This window comes from Silene latifolia, chromosome Y (assembly GCF_048544455.1).
Source record: "Silene latifolia isolate original U9 population chromosome Y, ASM4854445v1, whole genome shotgun sequence".
Classification (NCBI taxonomy): Eukaryota; Viridiplantae; Streptophyta; class Magnoliopsida; order Caryophyllales; family Caryophyllaceae; genus Silene; species Silene latifolia.
Genome location: NC_133538.1, coordinates 194,155,745 through 194,162,233, shown reverse-complemented (window position 1 = coordinate 194,162,233; position 6,489 = coordinate 194,155,745). Strand labels below are relative to the sequence as shown.

At 36.8% G+C, this 6,489-nt stretch overlaps 1 non-coding gene across 1 annotated transcript; it reads right to left on the bottom strand.

Moving 5' to 3' along the window:
- Positions 1-2,237: 2,237 nt before the first annotated feature.
- LOC141635206 (small nucleolar RNA R71) lies at positions 2,238-2,344 on the bottom strand. Its single transcript, XR_012539908.1, has one exon. It is a non-coding gene; the product is annotated as a small nucleolar RNA R71 (small nucleolar RNA).
- Positions 2,345-6,489: the final 4,145 nt, after the last annotated feature.

The window sequence follows — 6,489 nt, the reverse complement described above, 5'->3', positions numbered from 1 at the left end:
CATATGTGCAAGCACTAAAGTTCACGAGGCTAGAAGAAATTAGATTTGACCATGCAAGGGCGTTTTGGGAAATTCTGATCATGAAAATTCCGAGCATGAAAAAATGGAGCTTGGTTTGATGCACAAATGAAGACATGAATTTGGCCCAAGCAAATGTCCAAGTCAAGCAAGTGGAAAACTCAAACTTGGAGATGCTCTTAGGATGCCCAAATATGCAATTAACCGGGTGAATTAAGGGGCATTAATCATAAACTTTGGATCCCCTTGGCATTAAATCAAGAGTTTAAAGAAACAAATCGGAAAACATACAACCCCGACCGGGGGTGGCATGTCCCCGATCGAGGCTACCTTGTCCATGGAATTTTACGTTATGCCCCTATTTTACTATAAATAGGGGCCTTAATCCGTCATTGGAGGACATCTTTTTACACTCTTTCATACTCTTCATCTACTCTAAGCAACACAATTCTCTTAGTTTTCATTAGTTTACATTTTGCTAAGCAATCTTTCCTTTATCATAAACAATTTACTTAAGCATTTGTCCTTTATAATACAAGTTCTTATTGAAGTTTGTTGGGTTTCATATTGTGTTCTTTTACATTCGAGTTCTATTTCCTTGTTACGGTAATCTCAATTCTAGTTTATTTCATAGTTTTTATTCTTGTTATTACATAGTTTTATTATTGTTATTAGCATTCTCATATTGTTATTAGTTAATACATTTTATTATCATGTCATTATCACTATAGTTTATCTCATAGCATTCCTATTTACATTTCTCATCATAAGTCATTTAACTAATCATTTGTTATCATATTAGTTGTTTTATTTATGTTATCATCATTTAGTATAATTAGTTCTTATAATTTCACTTAGTTATAATTCCATTGTTATCATGCTTATCATTTCATATATTGTTATTAATTTAATTTCCATTATGAATGAGTAGTTTCATATGTCTAGAGATTAGGGAAGCTATGCATAATTAGTATTTTTAAATGTTGAATTAGGATGATGTAATATTGTTTAATAGTTTCTATCACATGCTTGTTTTATTTGATAACCTTTGATAATTGATCACTATCTTTGATTAATTTGTTAATTCACTTTTATAAGTCGAGAGAAACGGAAATGAATTAGACTGAGCATGTTTTAGTAGACCGACCTAGCCATAGCGAGACCTCGTTAGGACCCGTTCTATGGTTGACAATAAGGCCAAGAGTTGGTTGTCATAAGACCTAAACAATTGACAATATTATCTATTCCGAGTTTAACATGATCATCTATATAATTGCATGTGTGACCCGACTCCCTTAGACTCTTTTATCATATATTATTTACATCATTTTATTTGCAAGTTATCAAACCAAACCAAACAACCAATTGAATCGACCTAGATAGAATTCTATTCATAGCATTTCATAGTGCAATTCCCGTCTCTTTGTGTTCAACCCCTACTTTACTACATTAATTTGTTAGCGAAGTTTAGGGTATCTTTGATTAGGTTATGACATCCTATCAAATTTTGGAGCCGTTGCCGGGGAGCACGGTTTTATTGCGTTTAAAATTATTGATTTCTATCTTTTTTTCTTTTGTCTTAAGGAAGACTTGTTCCTTGAGACCGTTACTTACAAGTTTCTTGAGATTTGTGTCATATGCCCAGGTCCTCTCATACCGGAGAATTGATTCCCTTTGATCCGGAGCCCGAGAGAACGTTCCATCACCGACTCAATTATTTCAAGGAGCTTAACGCATCTTCTAGTCCCAGAGGTTTGGGTCGCATTCGTACCAATTACCCAATCCGTGACGAGGAAGAAGGTTCTAGTTTATCATCTCCACCATTACCACCATCCCCTATCAAAAAGATGGTTAAACATTCCGATCATTCCAAGCCCACCGCGGCTGTGCTTCCAAGGGTTATCACTACTACCCAAATAGGAGCCATGAATTTCGAGATCAAACCGGCTTTCATCAACCTTGTGGAGAGAAGGAAATTTGGGGGAACTCCTTTGGAGGATCCCAATTTGCATGTTCAAAATTTTTGTGACTATTGCTCCATGATTCGGCAAACGGGAGTCACAAAAGCTCAAATAAGGGAGATACTTTTCCCTTTTTCATTGAAGGACAAGGCTAAACTATGGATCAGTAGCCTTGATAGAGAAGCTATGAGAATTAACAATTGGGAGATTTTGGCTCTTGCTTTCTACCAAAAGTATTTTCCACCATAGAAAACTCAAACTTTGAGGAGCCAAATAATGGGATTCCGCTAACAAACTCTATAGAGCTTGTATGAAGCATGGGAGAGATACAAGGATTTGCAAAGACAATGCCCACATCATGGGATGGATCCTTGGTTTCTTGCTATAACATTCTACAATGGATGTTGTGCCGAATCCCGAAGAGTTCTTGATTCCGCCAACAATGGGCGGTTTGATCAAATTGACACTGATATTGATGCGAGAGCGATGTCAAGCTCTAGCGCACTCTTACTTAACACTGATCCGAATCCTTATTTTGGCGCTAGAAGAAATACGAGCTATGTCACAATGATAAGTTGGACGTCGAGCTCTAGCTGATCCGAGAAGCACCATCCAAGAAATGACGTCCAAGAGGAGTGCCGCCCAAGTGAGAGGATGATTTTAGTCTTCCTCACCTAGTTTTTACAAAAATCTAACATATTTTTTCTACATAATTTTAAATAATGCCTTGGAGCCCAACCATGCTTAGGAAATTGCCCCTAGCATTTAATGTTGCCTTGGAGCCCAAGCACATATTTGCTATATAAGGGCCAAAATACCTCATTTGTAATCATCCAATTTTCAGAAATATAAACCCAAGTGTAGAGATTTTCTCTCAAACTTTGAACGCTTGCGAGTGTTCTTGTCTTCCTTGCGAGGTCGGCGCCTTATTTCATCCTTGTTTACTGTGTGTTCTTGGTTGAAATATCCTTTGTTTCCCTCCTTGTTCCTGTGTGGTCTTGGTTGGAGATTTCAGTTTTAGTTGAGTTATCTTGCGAGGTTTCTTAGCTAATTCATATCCATTTTACTTAACATTTCCACTGCAATTTAAACTCATAAAACACCAAAAATATCACTCACGATACTTTTCCAAATCAGGGCTTTTTGTGTCTAACATTCACACCGATTTGGTACCCAGTTTTACATCAAATTGGTTATCAGAGCCTCGCCTCTTGATTTTCCATAAGCAACACGATCCATTGCTAGTGTTGAAAAAAAAACAACAAAAAAAAAAAAAAAACTTACTGTTCACGTCTGATACTGTTCACCCATGAGAAAAAAAAATGTCTCATGATGGTTCGTATCAAGAACCATGGGAGGAACGTATGGATGACTTAACAAAATGAATGGCACAAATGAATTACAAGATTGATCAGATTTGTAATCATACTCTTAGAAAGAAGGGGAGGAGGCACGTTGAAAGTTCAGATTTCGATGAGAGCCATCATTCCATTCCTGAACCAAGGGGGAATAATGATGATGATCGTGGATTAAAACTTGATATCCCGGAGTTTGAAGGGGAACTTGATGCTGAAAAATTCCTAGATTGGGTGAGACAAGCAGAGAGAGTCTTTGAATATAAAGGCTATGATGAACACACGCAATTCAAGGTTGCTACCTTGAAAATGACCAAGTATGCATCCTTGTGGTATGAGAACCTTAAGAAGCAAAGAAGGTGATGCCCGTCGTTGTGCACCAAAGATAAATTTATAATTCCTAACTACAACTATAGATAGCGGTAGCAGGGTCGAACCACAGAGAGGCAGATGTAATTATTAGTTGTTTAATTTCAGTCTAAGGTAACGATTATGTGGGGGTTATTTTGAATTGGCCTATAACTAATGAGCAATAAACTAAAGAAATGTATAAAATCAAATTTAAAAGGAGTACTAAGATGATCGGTTCACTGTAGTTTCGGCAGCAGCATACTAAGTAGGTCTGAAATAAACACATGAGATGGGAAAACAAGAGGTCCTCTCGGTCCACTCTCAACAAGTAGCGTCTTTCGATCTCGCTACGGGTCCCTAATATCACTAGTACTGACTCTCGTCCTGAAAAGTGACTAAAAATCTAAACTTTACCTATCTTTCGATCTTAGCATAGTTTAGTCATTTTAATTGGTAGTCTAACAACTTTCCCTATCTTTCGATCTAATGGGTCGGTCATTTCTTGAGCATTCAACTAGTCGCGTGCACTCGATTCGTCAAATATAGAATTTAAATCAATTAAAACGAAGCAAAACCTCACGTGGCCAGCCGATCGACCAGGTGTGCGGTCGATCGATCCGTAAGCGCTGACTCAATTCGTACTATTCTACTGCCGCCTAATCTATAGATTCCCTACATCCTAGCACGAGGTATTTAGCTACTCATGATATTGGTAAAAACAACAACAAGATTAATGAAATAGACTACTGAATTCATGCTCAAATTAACGGAACAAAAGATTAGCATAAAACGATAATTATGGCTTCGGGAAACTAATCTATCAATTCTAGCTACGAACGAAATAAAGCAATAAAACTGAAATAATGAACAAAGGAATACCAAAAGAGAAGAATTGCAGGAAGAAAAGCACGAACGAAAGGAATTGTATTGAATGATTCAACTCGGAAACCAAACCCTAATTAATGATAAATTAAAACTGGATGCAAGCTCAATGAAAAACTGAATACCTAAAGCTTAATGTCAGGTTACGTTACATAGAATCTAACGTAACAACTTATTCCTAAACCTACAATACATTGGGCTTTCCTATTCTCGATCTTTTAATTCACGTCTGAAATAGCGGTTTGGTCGATCGACCACACAAGGCAGTCGATCGACTAAGGTATGCTGAACAGGAGTTCCTGTTAGTCGGGTTCTGGTCGATCGACCATAGGGTCCAGTCGATCGACTAGAGTAGCTGATAATCCGCTTTTAATTCTTCATAAAGTTGTCTTTCAAGCTTCGAAGCGCGCACCAAGTTCATCTCTCGAGTCTCTACTTCATGTCAAACGCAATGCAAGGTACTCAGGGACGGATTTAGCTCAATATCTACTCATTTCCGCATAAATCTGCAATATTACATAAAAATACGAAAGTAGACGAAATGGGGCAAATAGTAGCATAAACTACAAAAATGAGCTCTGAAATGCGTGTAAAATGGGGTGTAAAACATCATATTTAAGACACGCATCAAACTTCCCCAAACCAAACCCTTGCTTGTCCCCAAGCAAGAACTAGACTCAATCCTAAAACCTAATGGAACGAGTTCAATCTCAGAGCGAAATGCAAACTGTAAGGCCTAAACCAATTTAATACAACAACCAACAATCAATCAGAAATGTGAATCATGCAAACGAGTTATGAAGTCGTCAAAAACTGCTGAACCGTCAACGATAGAGACTTATCAATATGGACTCTCACGGGTCGCTCAAATCACTCAATAAATATAGGTGAGTATATGTAAAAGATAGAAAGAATTTACTTTGTAGTGACTCTCACCTAACTACGACCTATAAGAACATGCCTGCAATATAATATGAAAATGATCTCTACAACCGTACATACGCATTCCAACCAAACAAATTACCATGACACATGCCGAGGTAGATAAGGGATATGTGAGGTAATGGGCAGGAAGAGGCAAAGCATTTATGGGAACATGGAGGTACAGGTGATCAACCTAGTACCCTAACAAAACCATATGACAATATCCAACTTCTTGCTCAATATCTTCGATGAAACCAGTGCTATTAGCAAGCACAAAACTCACAATCTCCGTAGTAATCAATCAACTAACTCCCCATAAGATACAAATGCAACATGGGAGGAAAAATCTGTTGGAGCTTGTGTCCTCCACAAATTATTATGATAACATTTGTAAATCTCTTACAGGTTCACAAGGGTATACTTCGTATATTTAATCAGTTGATTAACGTTTACCTAATAACGGTTGGCTTGCTAGAAAGTTTGACGTTATTATCATATAGATGGCGGTGATCAACTGGTCCCTAAAGGTCACACCTATAGGATGTGTTTGAGAGATGTGGTTATAGAAAGATGATCACATTGATGCCTAATATGACTAAACAGTTAGTCAATGTGTTGATGAGACAATTATTTAATAAAGATTAAATAATATTAGTTGAGACGAATTAACTGTGAATTCGTAAATTAAATATGATAAGTTATATTTAATTAAATGTATGTAATGTTAGCTTGGACGAATTAATCTGTTAATTCGTAATTAAATGTAATCAGTTATATTTAATATCAACAAGTTGAATGTGTCATAGTGGTAATAGTGAGGGTACACAAACCAAGAGGTCATGTGTTCGATCCTCACTAGATGACAATTTACACATTTTATACATTTTTTGTAAAAACCGAAAAAAAAAGAAATGGACCTCTCTTATTTCAGTTAGCATATGGGCCGGAAAAATAAAATAAGAAAATCTACCCTAATCATCTATATACTCTGTTGTATA